The sequence below is a fragment of the Acinonyx jubatus genome, chromosome D1 (genome assembly GCF_027475565.1).
Source record: "Acinonyx jubatus isolate Ajub_Pintada_27869175 chromosome D1, VMU_Ajub_asm_v1.0, whole genome shotgun sequence".
Classification (NCBI taxonomy): domain Eukaryota; kingdom Metazoa; phylum Chordata; class Mammalia; order Carnivora; family Felidae; genus Acinonyx; species Acinonyx jubatus.
Genome location: NC_069390.1, coordinates 42559094 through 42579373, shown reverse-complemented (window position 1 = coordinate 42579373; position 20280 = coordinate 42559094). Strand labels below are relative to the sequence as shown.

Here is a 20280-nt window from a genome sequence, read left to right as displayed (position 1 = left end):
TTCCAAGACTCTTGACCTTGGAGAGAAATTTAATCTGATCATGACTTAGGCACCTATTATGTGCTAGACCCTCTGCTTATGGAGCTCCCAGTCTTGTAGGGAACCAGGCATGGGCAATTACAATGACAGGGTGATCCGTGCAACCCCAGAATTATGTACATGCTATGGCAGGGTTGAGGAGGAAGGAGTTAAGTCTATCCAGGGAGAGTTCACAATGGTTTTAGGAGCAGGTTTTGAACTATAAATGCAAATGTGCTCATACGGCTGATGAAGACAGAAGGCCTTTCCAGGCATAAGAAACTGTGGGGACAAAGGCCAAGAAGAATGAAGCACTAAGTATATGGGCTGTGGGACCTTGGCACTGCTAGTGTGGACAGGGAGATGGGGGAGAAACAAGGAGATGGTTTTCCTTACTGATATGTTTACACTCGATTTTTCAATGAATTCCTCAGCAAACTCCATTTCCTGGCCTCCCCCTGGGGCAAGAGGGTACAACAGGAGCTACAAGGTCTTCAGCAAGGGAATGGTTTCCTGCTGGGGTCACTACGCTGCTCAGACACCCTTCTACTGTGGTACCTAGGGAATCAAGTTCATATGAATGAACAAAGACCAGGGGCTCCTGCTAAGCTCCCAGCAGCCTCTCCCTCTTACTCTTCCCTGGATTCTCCTGTCTTCTCCATGAGGCTGCCCTTGATTCTTCCCTGCTGAGAGGATTACTTCTCTTATGATACAGTAATGATCCTCCTATGTCAGAGACTTCCATGAGAGCCCCATTCTGGGGCCGGCATGGCCCAGTGGGAAAAAGCAAGTGCTCAGGTGTCACCATGAGGTGTTGTGTTAGGGGCTGCTGTGGACATGAGCAGGGCTAGGGCAGTGCGGTGCAGTGGTTAAGCTCACAGGTTTCAGAGACAAGGTTCTCAACCTGGTTGAATACATGCAGCCTTGGGGTGAAGTTATTACATGTCGATACCTAGCCTCACCCTCAGAGATTTCAGTTTCATTGGTTTAGGGAGAGATGCAGATGCAGGTACGTTGTAAAAGCTCTCCAGGTGATGCAAATGGACAGCCAAGGTGAAAACCACTGATCCAGAGCCCGGTTGTGGAGTTCAAGTTCCAGCTCCACCATCACTAGCTGGGTGACCTCAGGCAGACTAAGTCACCACCAAGTCTCAATATTTGAAACTGTCAAAGAGGATCACATGGCACTTCCTCTGAGGACTGCGAAAGGCTTAAATTAGATAATGCCCATCAAGCTCTGAGCATAAGCACAGTGCATGGTGAACGCGTACTATCAGCTCTCGTTAGTATTGCTTTCGGCTCGGTGTGCTTGCCTGGGCTCTGCGTCCCCCTGCAGAGCCCACCACAAAAGAGGCACTGGCAGGTAAGGCTGTATCAGCGTCCATTAACTGAGCTCCTTTAGGCAGCCAAGTGCTTCCCAGGCAGAGTCCAGCCTGGGCCAGCTCCTTCCCTGAGAACCCAGCAGGCTGGCAACTTGGGTCCTCTCTGGCATCCTTTCATGACCAGCTCAAGTGCAAACAGGGAAGATCTCAAGGTGACCCCGAGACCCCTCTGTCTTCTCACTCCCCACCTTCTGACAGGATGGACTGCTTTGTCACAGACCCCCTGCAACAGGACCCCCAAAACCAAGAGTGTCCCTGATGTGTTCTCAAGACACAAATTCAGGCATCCCGACCCTTCAAATGCGGGCCACTGTGCCCAGTGGCAGGAGAATGCCCCAAGACCTCTGGCCTCCAGTCAGTTAATTAATAGTAAGGATTAACTGCCCAGCGGAAGAAATGGTTGAGGTGTGCTCATCTCGGCCATTTCTGGAAGCTTGCCAATCCAAAAACCTGCATCCCAGCACCCTGGAAACAAAACCTCACATTTTCCAGGAAGGCTAGAAGATGCCTGCAGGCCTTCTGCTGTTACATTTACCCAGAACCATAAAGTCAAGAACATGTAAGGGTTGCAGTACGATTGCCAGGAAATTTCTTTTGCTCTTGTCGTTAAGGCTTTACAGCACAATTGAAAGACATCTCTGTAGGGAAAGAGAGCCCCTATCCCTCTCTTCATCTCTCTGACCAGCTTTTCCTCACTCCGTTGCTAATAGGATTCTGCCAAGAGGGCTAGATGGGCCAAGTTTCCTAATCAGCAGAACCACTGATGGAGAGACCTGACACCCACGGGGCCTCTTTCCCACTTCCTGTGGCTTCTGGGCAGGGGGCTTGGTAGGGGACAGGCGCTTGTCCCTCCTTAGGGCGGACCCTGCCTCTTTTCTCTCTCTATATGCCTCACCTGAACCGTAGCAGTGCTGCTGAAATGTAGTCTGCAATGAGATTAGGGGCAAGACTGTAAATCACCTACATCACTATGCACGCTGTTTAGTGCAGCTGACTTTTTCCCAGCAAGATTTTCTTGATGAAGGAAACAGGGTGTTGATTTACATTCTGTGTATGATGCTTATCTCACTGCAGAAGGCTAACAGTTCATGGAGGCCTCTGCTGTCCATCACTGTGCTACAGAACACCCCTCACTTTGGACGGCACACATGGTTGGTGCTATGGTTCGGATTTGAGGTTAGATGGAGGGGAGAGAGGTCCCACCAATGTCCCAACCGTGTCTTCCCAGGCCTCTGCAAACAGCCCAGAGGGAAGGAGGGGTGAGTGGCCAGCCAGAGTGCAGGCTCAAATACAATCCTTAACTTCCTAGTGCCTCTAATTGCATCTGTATTTAATATTTATTGGTATGTAGTATGCCCAAGGTTACTTTGAACGAGCCAACAGGTTTCAGATGGATGATCTCTATTAGGCAGAATCTGTGCTTGTACATGGACCCAGGAGACGAAAATGTAGGAAATGTTCTGAAAAAAACCCACCCAAAATACATATATCTGTGGAGATACAGAAAGAAAGCCCCTCGTTTAGGTAACAAACCTAGTCTTCCAAGGACCACAGCTAAGCCCAGTTACGAACGTGCTTGTTATGATAACCAACGATGAGGCTTCACAGCATAATGGTGACAACTACAAAGCCTTGCGTGTGTATTGTGCTTCATTCTTTTCACTACCAGCAAAGATCGTTCAGGTTCTCTCATCTCTCAGAGTACCTGCTTCAGCACTTACCGTATGTGTGACCCTAGAAAGTTGCCAAGACCCAGTTTCTTCATTTGTGAAATAAAAGTGAAAGCAGCCATCACGGGAAGACAGATGGGGGCTCCGTGCAGGGAAGTACTTTGACAGAGGTGCCCCGGGAAGGGTGGCCCAATGCTGTGCCACCTCTCTGAGGCATTGGGACAGCAGCTGGATGTCTCCTTGAGAAGAAGGTTGGCAAGGAGCGCTGGTGGCTCCTGAAGTTCCCTCCAAAAACCAGTTGGCCATTCTCTATCTTTCCTTTCCGGATGCCAAGAGATCTCAACAGCCAGAGCTACAGGGAAAACCCATCAGATTTTAACCAAACCCTCCAGCCCCATATCTCCATGGCCTGGTATAGAGGGGTCCATGTGCACATGTGGCTATTCATTTTCATTTATGTTTACTCGATTAGTAACATGTTGTGTACAATGCCATCCAAGTTGCAGAGAGGCCTCCTGCCTTCATGCCTTAGCTAGGGGGAATCAAGCACTCCAGACCCAGGTCCTGATGAGATGACTGGCCACCTCTTCCCACGTCCCCCATATGTGTCAGGAATGAAGGGAAGGGACCCAAGGTGTCTTTCTATCCTCCAACATCTAGGGCTGCCTAGGTGGCACTTTGTTAGCACCAACTGGTGAGCTTATGACAACAGAAATTTATGTTCTCGTCCTTCTGAACGCCAGCAGTCCAAAACCAACGTTTCAGCCAGGCTGTGCTCCCTCCAAAGACAGAATCCTTCCTTGCCTCTTCCAGCTTCTGGAGTCTCCCAGTGTTCCTCAGCTGGTGGCCACGTCACTCCTGCCTCTGTCTTCGAGTGGCCTTGTCCCCTTCTCCTGCCTTTTCTTTGGTTTCTGATAAGGACAGTTGTCATTGGACTTGTGGCCCACTCAGGTAATCCAGGATGATCTCATCTTAAGATCTTTAATGACATCTGCAAAAATCCTTTTTCCAAATAAGGTCACATTCACAGATTCCAGAGATTAGCATGAAGGCCTATCTTTTGGGGGATGGGCCACTATACGCCCACTTGACCAGCTTAATGCCATCAACAGCAAGTACAGCGCCCAGCATATAGTAATGCAATAAATGCTGAATGAAGGAATGGATCTCCTTTGTTCACTTAAAAGACCCTGAGCTAGACCCTGTGCCAGTTCCTAAGGACACTGAATGCCTGGGACTCACTTCTGAACTTGAGGAGCTCGAGCTCTGGAGAGGAAGCAGAGTCAGACAGAATCTTAGCTTCACCACCTACTAACTGGGCAGCTTGTGAAACTCAGCCCTTCTTCCCCAGCCAGAGAATAAAGAAAATAATAAGAGTGGCCGGAGAAAGGGGCTGGGAGTTCGTTGTTCCCTTACTTATGGAGGGGTCCACACACCCCTTCCTCTGTCCTCACTCACTTGGCCTCAAAAAGTAAAAAGGAATTATCTGACTGGTGAGTTTGGTAAGATTAATATGGCCATGCCCCCTTCAGCCCTTCTCTGTATCTGGGGAGAGCTGGCTTGCCTGCAGGGGGCGTGCATTTTGCTCTCGGCTAAAAACTGACAGATCCATGCTCTCACCCCGGAGGCAGCCTGTCCCGGGCTGCCTGTGCATGTGTCCCGGGAAGGAAGAACATAACTGTGAGCTTCAGGTTGAGAAAGCCAGCTTGCCTGCAGATACCAGCCACCTTCTCCAATATCAGCTGTGGTATCAATAACAGACAGGACATCCGGTCTCTTATTTGCCTTGCTCTTTTGTCTTATTTCTTAATTAGGCCAGAATAAGGGAGAAAAAGAAGGGTATCATCTCCCGGTGCCACCACTACTGTAAGTGGCTATTGGAAACTTTAAATAAGATAATGCATGTAAAAGTGTGTGTGGGACACAGTAAGTGCCCAGCCAAGGGCAACTGAGCCATTCTCCCCTTCAGCCCACGGCACCCCTCCACACCCCCGATGGGAGGGAAGCACCAAGCCTGGCGGGGAGACTGCTGCCCGGCTCCTAGGCACCCTGAGCCCGCTGGTCCCAGAGCCAGGGCCCCGCTTCAGATGCCGCCTGCTCCCGAGTGGCCGAGAGCCTGGGTGGTAATCAGGGATTCCAGCCGAGCCTTTGATGCCACAGCCGGCGCAGCGAGCCGGGCACTGTTTGAAGTGCCTGCCTGCGTAATAAGGTTTTCTAATTCACTCGAACCAAAGCAACATTTGCAGTAAAGATCATTTTTGGAATGAAAAATACATTGTGACTGGAGGGTCTGGGTTTGTTTCAAAAAGGGAGATCACCCACAAGCATCATCCTCTCTAGGAAGCCACCCGCCCGCGTGTTTTAAGATGGAGAGCACATCACTCAGAATTTCAAAGTGCTGTTAATTAAGAGCAGTTTATTAAAATGTCAATCTTTTAAACCAAAACAACTCTCTTCCCTAGACTGCCAGTGGGCTTCCCAGCCATTCTTCCCATTCCAGATAATCTAGCGGGCAGCTTCACCAAGACCCACAAAAAATATCTGTCTATAGACCGCTCCTGAAGAACAGGGAGGAAGTGCTCCTGAGGACCCTCCCCAACACCCGTCATTCCGACAGCCCATCCCCAGGAGCCTGCCTCTCAAGAGAAAAGACGGCACAGCGACTAAGCAACTAAGCCTATGGACTCAGGAGTCAGATCGCCCAGGCTGGAGTCCCACCCTGGCCTGCCAGCTGCTGACCTGGAGCAAAGAGCTAACCTTTCTGTGCCTCAGTTTCTTCTTCTATAAAATGGAGTGACTGTAACAGTACCTACCTTACAGGCTGCTGTGAGGGGCAAAAGAGATACTACATTGAAAGCATCTGGACTGATGCCTGGTACACAGTGCTAAATGAGCATTAGCACTGCTATTTTCCAAAGTCTACGTGAGCATGCACAAATCTCATTGATTTCTTTACAGACCTGTCTCTTTCAAGGCAGGAAATGAGCCTTATTCAGTTTGGTGACTCCAGTAATCAAGATTTAACACCCAGTTCACTATTGGCGGGAATGCAAATTGGTGAAGCCACTGTAGAAAACAGCATAAAGATTCCTCAAAAAATTAAAATAGAATTACTGTACAATCCAGTAATTCAACTACTAGGTATTTACCCAAAGAAAACAAAAGTACTGATTTGAAAAGATATATGCATCCCTGTGTTTACTGAAGCATTCTTTACAAAACACACAGAAGCAACCAAAGTGTCCCTCAGTAGATAAATGGGTAAAGAAGGCGTGGTGTATATATACAATGAAATATTACTCAGCCATAAAAAGGAATGAGATCTGGGCTTTCATAACAAGCTGCATGGACCTAAAGGGTGAATGCTACGTGAAATAAGTCAGACAGAAAGGCAAATACCATATGATTTCATTCATATATGGAACTAAGAAACAAAAATGAATAAACAGGAAAAAAAAGAGAACAAAAACAAAACCAACAGACTCTTAAATAAGAGAAAAAAACTGGTGGTTGCCAGAGGGGAAATGGGGTGATGGGTGAAATAGATAAAGCGGATTAAGAGGTACAAACCACCAGTTACAAAATAAGTATTTCATGGACATGAAAAGTATAGCATAGGGAATATAGTCAGTAAGATTTTAATGTATGGTGACAGATGGTGACTACACTTATGGTGTGAGCACCGAGTAGTGCGTGGAATTGTTGAATCGTTATGTTGTACACTTTAAGCTAATATAACACAGTATGTTAATTATGTTCCAATAATAAATAAATTAAGTAAATACATGATTAGCTGAAAATAATTAAAATAAATAATTTTTTAAAAAGAAAAAAAGATTTAGCTCACAGTAGGTACAGAGTAAATGTCTGTCAAATAGATGAGTCCATAAGTGAATGAATGCAGGCAGCATCCCCATGGATATTTGTGAACAGGACAAGGTCAGCTGCCACACAAGTATTCATGAGCTGAGAGCTGCCAAAGGGAACAGGGCTGTGCAGTGGCAGCTTCTGGCATGATTCCCAGTGGCCCCCTCCCCTGGGTGTGCGGGGACCTGGATATATGCTCCTCATGACAAAATACAGCAAATTGTGATGGGATGTCACTTCCATGATGAAGTGATACAGACTGTGACTTCCATCCCTCTGGCTGCCTCTGACCCTCTCAGCTTGCCCGCTTTGAGGAAGAGACCCCTGTGGCAAAGAAATGGGGACATCTTCTGGCCAGCAGCCAGCAAGGAACTGCATCCTGCCAATGGCCACGGGAGCTTGGAGTGGACCCTTCCCCATCTGAGCCTTCAGATGACTGCAGCCCCAGCCCGCACCTTGACTATGCCTGTGAAACACCCTGAAGCTGCACCCAGATTCCCGACTTACAGAAACAGTGAGATAATTAATACTGTTGTTCCAAGCCAGGTTTTGTTACACAGCAGTAGATAACTAATGCAGGCTGTGAGGTAAGCACAGAACCTGGGGCAGGGGCAGGGCTGTCTCCCGCCTCACCTGGGATCTACCCTCTGCAAGGGATACCAGCAAAAAGACTCAAGTCAGGAGGCGTGGGTTTGAGTCCCAGTTCTGCTGTTCTGGAGTATATAATCTTGGAAAGGTTCCTTAATCTCTCTAAGCCTCTGTTTCTTTGTCTGTAAAGAAAGATCACAATGTCTACCTCATGAGTATATTAGAAAGACTGAGATCATATATGTGAAAATACCTGGCAGAGTTTCTCAGACCTGTCAAGGGACAAACAGATGAGAATGACCTGTGCCCTCACTCTGATGGCCACCTGAGGGCCCCCCCTTTCCCTTCAATGATTCAACACATAGTCTTGGAGCACCTACTGAGTATCAGGCTTTGTACTAAGCACCAGGGACACAGGAGTAAACAAAACAGCCAGTCCCTGCCCTCACAGTTTACTTTTTGGTGGAGACATAGAAATCGACCAGGAGTGATACACAACAATGGAAGTGCAGTCCTCTGGGAGGGCAGATATACAGGGGGTAAGGGGGGACATGGGCTAGTGTAGGCAAGGGAGAAGGCTCTGTGAAGGCATGGCCTTTGAGCTCAGAACTGAAGGGTTAGTGGATTCAGCTGAGTGAAGAAGGTGGCAGAAGGATCAGCATGTTCAAAGGCCCAGTGATAAGAAATGGCAGAGCAAATGCTCATTCAAGAGTTATGTATTTAGCAGATACTGTATGTCACTGCTCTAGGCACTGAGGATGCAACATTAATCAAAACACAATTTCCCCCTTCATGAAGTTTATATTCTAGTGGAGGAAGACAGATAGTAAACACATAAAATTTAAAAAGATAATTTCACATAGTGATAAAGGTGAGAAAGTAAGTAAATAACCCCCTAAGTAAGGGGATGGCAAGGGGCTGAGTATGGAGAGGGGGACATCCATTCAGGTGGTGTGGCCAGGAAAGGCCTCAAGGAAAGACATCTGGACAGGAAGGACTAAGGCCCTGCACAGGACACAGCAGGTGGAATGAGGTGACAGTGTATGCTCTACAACCAGCAAGAAGGCCAGTGGGCTGGAGTGGAAAGGTCAAGGGAGAAATGACCAGAAACAAGGCCAGTGGGGTGGACGGGGAAGATCGTGCAAGGCACTCTAGGCCAAGGGGAGAAGGTTGGACTTTTTATCCTGGAGTCAACATGACAATGTTTGAGTTCTGGAGACATATGACATGGAGAATGAATGGGGCAATGGTGGGACAGGAGGCCGGGTAGCCAGTGGGGAGCTGCCACAGGACAAGTATGAGAGAGATGGTGGCGGTGAGGCAGAAGGTCAGGGCGAGCTTCTAGAGCCTGGGGCTCCCACTCAGCTCTGACTCATCAGGCCAGAAGTCCACACTTGTCTCTGACCAAGTCCCCTCCCTCTAAGACCTTTCCCGCAGAGGGTCCCTTCCCCAGCTGGGCAACAAGAATCTCCCCAGATCTTTAGAGGACTGCCACACTCCCCCATTATGGACCTTCCATCAAAGGTCTCTGCATAAGGGATGGTAGCATAGGCTCTGGACACAAATTGCCAAGGTTCAAATGCCAACTCCACCACTTAGTAGCTGTGGAACTTTGAGCAAGTTACTTAACCTCTCTGTGCTTCAGTTCCCTCAACAGTCAGATGGGCATTGTAATGTCACTTCATAGGGCTGTCACACAGATTAAGTGAGGACAAGTGCTACAGCCCTGGAACAGTGAGTGCTCCCCAGTGTGAGTGATTAGGGGGTAAAAGTGCCCATAGGCTGCCCTTCTCTGTGACTTCCTCCTCACCAAGCTTCAAATCCTCAGGGTTTAGAAAAACAAATGACAAATGATGTCTCCCCACACCCAGTGGCTCCATGTGCTCTGGCCTGACTTAACAGGTCCCCCAAAGAACCAAAGCTTTCTCCTCTGCTCTGTCCTGCATCGGTTGGGCGCACCCCACCCAGTTGGTGCTCTATGGCCACACCCACAGCATGCTGCCAGCAGGTGAGTCAGGTGTGTGAGGCAGCAGCCTGTCCAGGTCCTGAAACCTGCCCTCAGTGTCCATTTTTCCAGCAAGTTGCTTCCAGTGGGTTCAGGGAGGGCTAGGAATGTCTCCACCCTGGTCTCTGATGGGTGCTAATGCCTACCTAGTGCTCAGCACCTATGCCTTAAATGAATGAATGAATACATGAATGAAGGAAATGAATGAAAGAATGTGTGTGTCTTCTCCACTGATACGTGAGTTTTATAAGGGAATTCATTCATTTATCCGACAGATTTATTGTGTGTGAAACTTCTCAAGTGGTCCTGCATATCTAGGCTTTATTTACCCAACTCCAGGTCCCAGGGACCTGACTTCCATGGACCGCATTATCCAGGTGCCCTTGTCCTTTGGCTTCATGAGACCAAAGGGCAAGAACAGACCAAAGCAATCTGCTTTCTCCTACCTGGGGCAAGTGAGCAGCCCTCTGTCACTAGCCCTGGGGTGCTTCACACCCTTGTTGGGTTTCCTTAACCGTGCATACAGTTGATACACAGGCTCTTCATTAAATTCCTTCAAAACTCACCCTCCACCTCACCCCTTCCCCTACGTTTGGCACAGGGCGTGTCACTTGGTTTCTGCCAGGTCCTCCAGCCACATAGCCTGCCCTTCTAGGCAGCCTTCTAATCACTGAAGCAAGGGAGGCAATTCCTGCCCTCAGGGAACTTACATTGTAGTGGGAAGAGACTGACAAGAAGTGTGGTCAGTAAGTAAAATATATATTAGTCAGCAATAAAAGCTGAGAGATGGGGGGTGGGAATTATTGTGGGTAAGGACGGGTTGCCATTTTAGATCAGGAGGCAAGGGAGACCTCACTGAGAGGGTAAGGCTAAGAAAAGATCTGAAGTAAGTGTAGGGGTATGGCTTCTGAAAGAAGAGAAGCAGAGGGAAGAGAAGTGCAAAGGCCCTGAGGCAGAGTCCTTCTTGGTCAAGGAATTAGAGGAGGCACAGCCTAGCCTTTTCTTTCTCTCAGCACCAGGCACCAGGGAGGCTTTAGGGAATGTTGTCATTGAGAGAGAGAAAAGGGGAGGAAAGGCAGAGCATTGGTTGGGCAATGCTCTTGCCACAGTGTAACTGGAGGAGCCTCTCTCAGGCTCGGTGCCCATTAGGTGATTAGCTCAGCTTCCTACCTCAGACATCAGGGTCTCTAGATCATCACCAGGGGTGGGGCCCACCCCACATTACTAACTCCCACCATGACCATCTCTTCTGGTACTCCTCTTGGTGGAAGCTGCCTACCTCTCAGATTGTACAACCTTCCCTCAAGAGAGCTGGTTCCCAAGGTTTTCAGTGGCAGCCCCAGGCTGGGAAGAAGCCAACCACATAGAGGGGCCCTGGTCCCTGGGGCCTGAGTCCTGCCCTACTCCCCAGGCTCACTGCCCTAGGGTCTCCCTGGCTGACCACAGGCAAGACCAGACCTAGTAGAAGGGAGGGAGAAGGAGAAGAAAAGAAGGGGGAGCAGGCAGAAGGCAGCCCAGCCTTGTGTCCAGGGAGCCTGTCCCTGGGGAGTCTCTCTCCCTTTGGTGATTGTTTCCCAGGCTCCCTGGAGCCAGAGGAGGATGGAATGTTCTTATCGCTTCCCAGAGGGAAAGCTTTCTTCTTCCTTCACAAAAATGTTAAGCTTCATAATCCGATAGGGAACCTGGACAGGCTGCAGCTGGTGGCCTGGGTCCTACTTCTGGGAACTGTGGGGAGGGGAGACAGATGGGAGGGGAGGAAGTAGAGGAGGGGAGGGAGGCCTATTGAGCAAGACCAGGGAATGAGGACTCGGGGTGAAGGCAGGGGCCCGGCAGACCCTCCCACAGCACATGGGAAACTTTGGCTATGAACCTCAGACCCCAAGACTGTGAGAGATCCCCCGCTTCCCTGAGCACACCATACCCCTGAACTATGAGGAGTGGGGTCCCAGCCACAGCAGAGTGGGCCTTGCAACCTCTAGGTCAATGGCCTGTTCACACACCTCCATGAAGAACAGGGTCACTCTACAGGGCAGGTTGCCTTGTCCCTTGTGGGAAGCTGGGTCTGGAACAGTCCCTGCTCACAGGGCTACAATCACAGGTCAGAGGTCTGCACAGAAGGAGAGAGGACAGGTGACCTCAAGGGGCTACCCTCCTCAGAAAGCCAGAGTTCCATGAGCTTAGGACTCTGATTTCCTCCTAGGAGCAAGTCCACTCCTGAAGGGGACAGGGTGGGGAGGCTCTCTGAGACTCTGAAATATAGCTAGAGCCAATGAAGACTGAAGAAACAAGGTAACATGTCATGACTCATTCATTCATTCATTCATTCATTCATTCATTTGGCGGATATCCATTCAGTGTCTTCTGGTGAGGAAGCCAGCGAGGCACTAATGGTAAGCAATTGCTGACCCCCACCTCTGTCTATCCCAGGACCCTGAAACTCCTCAGGTTGGCCTTTGAAACTGTAAATGTCCCAGAGGACCACAGCTCTGAGAGGCCAACAGGTCCTGCCATCATCTCAGGATCCCCAAGGAGGAGCAGCTCCTCCCTCAGGTTGGTCTGGTCAGGGGAGCAGGTGCACCGGGGGACCCAGGGCCAGGCCCCTCAGAGCCTGTGTGCCCACTGCTCTCTTCACTTCCTTCCATAGGGGTGACCATGGCTGGCCCTCCCTGGCCCTGCCAACTACTGGACTCCAGGAACAATTGTGCTACAACGACAAGAACTGCCACTTGGGTCAGCTTCCAGATGGGTGCCTGGTTGGTGAGCCTCGGCTGACACAGCTCCACTGTAGGGAGCTCCATCCTAGGGGTGGTCGCTCTGTTAGACAGCTCTTCCCATCTCCCCCACCGTCAGATGCTAACACAAACTGCCTTTTCAAATCCACGCTATGTTGGAATATCTTTCCATGTACACATTCATTTCATCCTTAGATCTACATATGAGAACAGTTTCATTTGTAGCCTTAAAAAAACTTTCAGTGATGGTTATCTAAGTGGGATTTCATATAAGACGACTCTTCACCTCCTAATTTATGTATTTACATATTGCTTGCATTTCTATAGGATATGCATTACTTTTACAATACAGAACAACATGGACATTTCTATTCTGAAATTAAAAATAAATCAAAGGTCGTTTAAAAAACAAAAGCCCTTCGTGTGGTGGAGCAGTGGCATAAACTGAGGGGAAGACCACAGCAGTGGGCATTGGGGGATAGGGTGGGTGTTCAATTCCACACCTGATGTGCCCCGAGGCCATATCCCCCAACACAGGGTGACTCATTCCCAGCCATAGCACCGACTATCCTTATGTGAGCCAGTGAAAAGAACGGTCTACCCTGGGGGACTGCATGGGGGGGGTGGCGGCAGGGTCAAAGTCAAGCTAAGAGGGCTAACAGCCATCCCCCACTTGGCACCAGACCATGTTATCTTCAGGAAAGATGAATGTTCACCTGGGCCAGGTATTGTCAGTGTCAACCAGGAGAGAGCCAACTGTGGTTCAGCAGACTCTGAGGGCACCCTCCTCCTCTGTTCACTAGATAGATCCCAAGGCCACCCCTGAGCTGCAGGATGGAGCAGAGGAAAGCCTTCCTTCCATGTGCTCAAAGCTGGAAGGTGCCAAAATTCACAAATGTTAAAAGAAGGAGGAGGAGGAGAAGGAGAAGGAGAAGGAGAAGGAGAAGGAGAAGGAGAAGGAGAAGGAGAAGGAGAAGAAGGGGAAGGGGAAGGGGAAGGAGGGAAGGGGAGGGGAGGGGAGGGAAAAGGAAAGAAAAAGGAAAAGGAAAGGAAACAGGACCAGAGTGGGGAAGGTTGGGGAACCTCTTCCCCTAGGACAGATGTGACTTCCAGGGTAAAGGAGGTAAGGACACCTGACTGCAGGTCTTTGGGCAGAAAAGCTGTGTGGAAATGAGAGGAAGCTGAGGCATCTGTGCATTCCAGGCTTACTGTCGCTGTCCTTAGGAGAGAAAAAGGAAAAGAAAAGAAAGAAAAAGACCTCTGTGCTTCTCTTTTGAGATGGGCTCTGCACACCGCAGAGGGGCTCATTTGTCACCTTTGAACAGCAACCCCCTCCCCGGCCACCGCCTTCTGTTTTGGGGGAAACCCCCTCTCCAAGTCTGGTTGGAGGCAGAGACCACCTCTTTGTATGGAAGCCAGACCCCCGCCTTCCCAGCCTCCTTGCAGCCAAAGCTCAAGCCCATGACCTCACTCTGGTGACCCAACTCACCCACATCAAACCTGGAATGGAAAGGAAATGATGTAACAAAGCAGATGCATCCTGGAGTCCATTCCAGCGAGGGTGTAGCAGCTACCGCACCAGGTTCTACAAGAACTAGGACTGATGTTCCGAGGCATCCAGTACCCAGTGCTGGCAGTGACATAGTGCCCGCTACAGTGTCAGCACCCTGCAGTGACAGCCACAGAGCTCTCCCCAGACCCATCAGTTCTACAAAGTGACTTTGGTGTTGTTTCTGGCTGGGAGGCCTCTAGGCCAGGCGCCCTGGCCCTTCCAGAGAGTCTTCAAGTTCCCAACACCCTTTAATAAATTGCCATTTTTTACCAAATTACCCAGAGCTGTTTTCTGTATTTGTAAGGCAGAAGCCAGGCCTGAATCAGAGGCCTGTGTGTGTTTGGTTTGAGGAGGGACAGGAAGACAGGAGGTTCTCAGGAAGGAACAAACCACCATGGACATGTCGCCCTGTGGAGAACTGAGTAGTGTCCATTGGTTATCAGCATCAATGGGCAAGACCCCTCTCCCCAGCCCTTTCTCTTACACAATAAACAATAAAATTCTTGACTTCCTGAATTTCATCTGCAGGATGGTAGAGAAGCCCGAAGTTCTGAAGCCCAGGAAAAGCTAGCGTCCCCTTCCCCACAGCAGCCTTTAAGTCCGAGGGGGTCTCCGTGCCACCTTGTTGCACAGCCCAGGGGGGCACGTTTATAGTCCGTTCTATGAAAACAGCGCCTTTACTCCCGGGGACATGATTCCACAGAGCAGGGCGAATGCCGCCCAGAGCTGTGAAGCGCAAGCCAGCGGCCTGGCCATCACGGGCAGTTGAGAAAAGAGTTCTGAATCCAGGCCATAGAGCACTGGGAGGTACACGCCGGCTGGGAGTGTGAAAGGACTTTTCTATAATCAGAGCATTCCCACCCTCCCAAAGCTTCTTGCCTGCCAGCACCCACATCTCTGCCGCCCACCCCAGATGTCACAGTCCAAGAGACTCCCCTGGCCTTGACACCTACTCCTCGCACACACCCCTTCCCTTAACACCTTCTCCTTCACTGGAATGTCTGCGTGGGAGCTTGTCTTAAGGCCAGCTTGAGAAGGGGGCTGATGGGTGAATGGTGTGTGTGTGCACGCCCACCCATGCTGGGGAAGCACAAGTACTATCTCCCTGGAGACGGGCTGGACCCCACGATGCTATCGGCACCTCCTCGCTCTAGCTTTGCTGGCGCCAAGACAAACAGAGCCACAGAGCCGCCCCCAGGCTGGCCGCCTGAGAAGGCCCACGCCTCTGTCCCACCCTCTTGGGCAGCTACCCATGGAGCCAGGAGCCAGGTATCAGGCTTCAGCTGGCCAGGCTCCCAGCAGCTCCTGCTGGCCCTCGCTGGCCTGCAGCCCAGCCTGCCCACAGGCGCTGGCCGCAGCCTGAGTGTGGGGCCTCAGAGCTCAGCCTACTAGCACCCACCAGCCACCGGCCCCTCCAGCCCCTGGGGTGCTGGCTCGGCAGAGAAGCAGGGCATGTGGATGAGGGTGCCCTGACTCACTGAGTTTCCCCGAGACCTCCAAATTTGCCCCAGGGCCCTTTCCATGAGGCAACAGGAAACCCAAGCGCTCAGGCCAGAAACAGAACATTTTGAACAATTTGAGGGGAAAAAATTATTCAGACCAATTTCAAGACATCTGAGAGCTCAAGGGGAAAATTGCAGCCACCTCTTCAGGCACTATTGTGTGTTCACGCCAAACCCCAAACAGCTTGGACCGAAGCAGCACAAAGGCTGTGAGTCCCCACATCCCTCCAGCAGGGAACTGGCCTGATGCCTGGGGGCTCTCGTCCTCTGGGCCACTGGGCACGTTCTCTCCTCCATGACTCCACTTTTCTGGACTCCCATTGTGTGTGGCTGACGCTCACGGTACCACCCACCAACTGGAGCCATCTCCTTGTCCTTTAGAACTCAGCTCAGACACTGCTTCCTCTGTAAAGCTTCCCTGGCCCTCCAAGACATCCTACTGCATGTCCTGACACATTAATTGTGCCACATGCTCCTTGGGACTACTGTTTGCTGAGTCCTTGCAGGTACTGGGCTCTGAAAGGAGAGCTTCAGATAGGTGACCCCATTTAAAGGCACCAACACCTTATGTGTGCCATCACTCATGTCGAAAATGAAGACACTGAGGCTCAGAGAATTTAAGTCGCTTGCCTAAAGTCACAGCTAGTAGATACTGGAGCTGGGATTTAGAAGCAGGGAGTGGGCAGTGTGGAGGCAGAGGCTTTTCCCCGAACCATTTCTCCTATCTCTCTAGGAGCTTCCCAGGGAGGGAGAGGCTAGCTCTGCTGGGGGAGGGGTTAGAGTCAGGAAGCACTGTGGAAACTTCCACAGAGGATCCAGGTAGTAAAGGATGCACAGATGTCCACCAGGTAAATACAAAAAGCCTTCCCAATGGAAAGCACAGTGGGTAAAAAAGCATAGAAAGGCAAAATGGCATAGGGCCCTGGCTCTGGGTTCCTATATGTGGGGTGTGAGAAGGATATGAGGAATAGTGCTGGAAAGTCGGGCCAGACTCTGGCAGCACAACTGAGCCACAACCCCTTAGAGACAGACAGACAGACAGACAGACAGACACACACACACACACACACACACACACACACACACATCCCACTAGGTCCAGAGTCTCAGTCTCTGTTTTGCCGGTGGGGAAACACCAGGGCTGTGATATAGGAAGGAGGGGGGAATGCTCAGATCTGACTGGAGACCTGTCCCTCACCATCCCTCAAGGACCTCTTGGAGCCAGGGCAGGTCAAGGCCAAGGTCAGTCACCATTAATGGCAGTGGAGGTGGGAGCAATGCTGAGGGACAGAAGGACACCTCTGGGAGGCATTTAGGAGACATAAGTTTTTAAAAATATATTTTTTGCCCAGTTCCTCTGGCATTTGATCATATTCAATTAGAAAAACTTTTTGTTTACTTTCAAGTTTTTTCCTTTAAAAAAAGGTTATACATGCTTATAACAAAAAAAATTGTTTTAAATGTAAGTGTATGAAGTAAAAAGGGGAAGTCACCTTCTTGTATATCCCCATCTATTTCCCTTCCTGGAGGTCATCCCTGCAATAAACTTGATTCTTCCTGAATTTCTCTAGTGGCACAAACATACCTGGTTATTCACATGTATAGGACTTTCTTTCTTAATTAAGGGCTACATATATTCTTTGGCAGCATGATCTTTTTTTCACTCAGTAATATATGGTGAATATCATCATTCACCCAAAAATAAATATTCACTGGGGTCCTACTGCGTGCCAGGCCCAGGGCCAGGAGGCTGACCAGAGCACAGGGAGGTCCGGCTCCTGCCATCAGGGCTTTCACAGACCAACACGAAATAATTACGGACCGTAAACAGGGTTGTAACGGGGGCTGCATGAACCAATAACGGGTGCACTTCAGCCACAGGTAAAGGGAGCCTTTTCTCGAAACATTTAAGCTAAGACTTAAAACATGAGAGACAGAGGAGTCAGAGGAAAGAACCCAGTACCAAGTCACCCCCAGAAGCTCAGGCCCAGGGAGCCCGTGTGAGCAAGGGGAAGTGAGGCAGGTGAGGGGCTGGAAGGGGCAGAGGACTGGGCCTGCCAGGCCCTGCAGGTGGAGGTGATGACTTCTGATCTTGTTCTAAGCATAGCAAGAGGGTTTTAGGCAGGAGGATGATATTACCTGACTTGTGTTTTTAAAAGATCCCTCTGCACATTCTTGCCAACACTTGTTATTTCTTACCTTGTTTATTTTAGCCCTTCTGACAGGTGTGAGGTGATATCTCATCATGGTTTGATTTGCATTTATTTCCCTGATGATGAGTGATGTTGAGCATCTTTTCATGTGTCTGTTGGCTATCTGTCTGTCCTCTTTGGAATAATGTCTATTAGGGTCCTCTATTTCTTAATCAGATATTTTTTTGGTGTTGAGTTTTATAAGTTCTTTATAGTTTGAATATAAACTCCTTATCATATATATCATTTGCAAATGTTTTCTCCCATTCAGAGGTTGCCTTTCTGCTTTGGCCAGTGTCAAAGAAACTATCGCTTGTGCTCTCTTCTAGGATTTTTATGGTTTGAGGTCTCATATTTAGGCCTTTTACCCATTTTGAGTTTATTTTTGTATATGGTGTTAGAAAGTAGACCAGTTTCATTTTGTTTATGTAGCTGTCCAGTATTGCAAGCACCACTTACTAAAGAGACTATCCCCAATGTATATGCTTGTCTCCTTTATTGCAGCATTTTTTACAATAGCCAAGATATGGAAACAACCCAAGGGTCCATCAATAGATGAATGGACAAAGAGGATGTGGGGCATATGTACACACACACTCACACACACACAATGGAATATTACACAGCCGCTAGAAAAGATGAGATCTTGCCATTTGCACCCACATGGATGAGCCTAGAGGGTACTACACTAAGTGAAGTAAGCTGGACTGAGAAAGACAAATACCATATCATTTTACTCATATGGGGAATCTAAAAAGACAAAGGAAATTATTAAACACACAAACAAAAAGCAGAATCAGACCTTCAAATACAGATAACAAACTGATGGCTGCTAAAGGGAGGGAAGTTGGGGAGGATGGACAAGTGTGTGAAGGGGAGTGGGGGGGTACAGGCTTCCAGTTTTGGAATGGATACGTCATGGGGATAAAAGGCACAGCACAGAAAATATGGTCGATACTGAAATAGCCCTGTATATGGTGACAGATGGTAGCTACACTTGTGAGCATAGACAGCATAACAGAGATTTTAGCCACTATGTTGTACACCTGAAACTAATGTAACAATGTGTGTCAACTATACTCAAATAAAAAATTTTTTTAACAAAAAATAAAAGATCCTGTTGCCTATTCTTTGGAATCTGGATTACGGGGGATAAGAGTAAAGGCTGGGAGACCAGTTCAAAGGTAGAATAGACAAAGTAACAACCCCCACCCCCAATATGTCCACATCTCATCCCTGTACCTGTGAATTTGTTAGGTTATATGGCAAAGGAGACATAAGGTTGCAGATGGAATTAAGGTTACTAGTCAGCTCATCTTAAAAGAGGGAGACTATTCTGGATTATATGGATGAGTCCCATGTAATCACAAAGATTCTTACCTTACTGTGCAGGCCTTGTGAGGGCAGGGCTGTCTCTTTCACTGCTGTGTCCCCAGCACCCAGCAGAATGCCTGGAACATAGTAGTTGCTCAGTAAATATGTGTTGAATGAATTCATTAATTAAATATAAGGGAGAATCTAGGAAGGTCAAGTTTGAGGAAAGACGATGAATTCAAAGGTCAGCACTGTGCCTTCCAAGCGGCTCTGTGGCCCACTATAGCCGTCAGAAAGATCTGGTAGGAGCAATGAACGACACATGGCTGGGGTAGAAGAGATGAGGCCCCTGCAGGGAAGGGCTCCCAGCTGCCCCTGGCTTGTGAGGCAGCACCCAGAGAGTGTGGCAAGCCAGGGTTCCCCAAGGCAGGCGAGGCCGACCGGAGGTGGCTCAGCTGACATTATCCACTAATAGGAGGTCCTTATCACCTGGGATGGAGCCCGGTGCTCTACTTAATTCAGGAGAAAGCTACTCTCCAGGAAACAGGTGCCAATTTGCAGCAATCACAATAAGAAACATCCTCTCTCTGGCTGATGCAAGCCAACAAGGTAATAGGGCATTGTGCAGTGCTGCGAGATCAAAAGATTTTTTTTCCCAAGCCCAAGGTGGGCACTTAATCCATCTTTGCTCTCTCTCTCTCCCTCCATTACAGCCCTCGAATGCACTATTTACAGGGCCTACATTAGCTGCCTTTTCAGATATTGCGCTTCCTCAAAACCACTTCAGAAGGAAAGTGAATTAGAAATGAATTTGAGACGCTGGCAGCGGCCTTCACCGCCTCCTCCCTGCCCCCAGGCCAGCAAGCAGCAGCTTCCAGCCTGGAGGTGGGAGCCCAGGCACACATGCTCCCTGGGACGCCACCATCCTCCACAGAGGATGCGCTGGCTCTGGCCCCTGGGCTGGGGTGGGAGCCATGGAGCTGAGGGAGGGCTGAGCACAAGGTGTGGGAAAGGAGATGAGGCAGGAAATGCCAAGACTGGGCAATGATGGGGGAAGCCAGGCTGAGACAGAGAAGCAAATCTGGGATGTGGCTCCTGGGGAAGGAAGCCATTTTGGACAATCCCTGACCTCTTGAGGGTCTCCTGGGAGGGCTGAAAGCCGGCCTTCTGCATGCAGCTTCCCACTTTTCTTTGCCTGGGCCCCTCCCTGACCTCCAGGGACCCCAGGCACCATTGCTAGGTTCAGGAAGTTGCCTGGGTGGGTGCCATATTTTTAGAGATCCAGGCCCAGCTTCCAGCACCTTCTCCACCCTGCCGCGCCCCCCTCCCTCCCTCTAGACTCATCTAGCAATGCAACAATCCCTCTCTGATACACAGGCATCTTCCTAGTGTGGCATTCCAGGAAGGGTAAGAGAAGGCAGGAATGTGGGAATTTCTGTCCCCAGACTGAAAGAAAGT

At 49.5% G+C, this 20280-nt stretch overlaps 1 long non-coding RNA gene across 2 annotated transcripts in view; it reads right to left on the bottom strand.

Moving 5' to 3' along the window:
• LOC128311816 (uncharacterized) overlaps positions 1–20280 on the bottom strand; it is a 154624-nt gene that overhangs the window by 120689 nt on the left and 13655 nt on the right. For both annotated transcript variants that reach the window (XR_008290442.1, XR_008290443.1), the window contains exon 2: positions 18889–18959. This is a non-coding gene — a long non-coding RNA (uncharacterized LOC128311816). The remainder of the gene's footprint in view (positions 1–18888; positions 18960–20280) is intronic.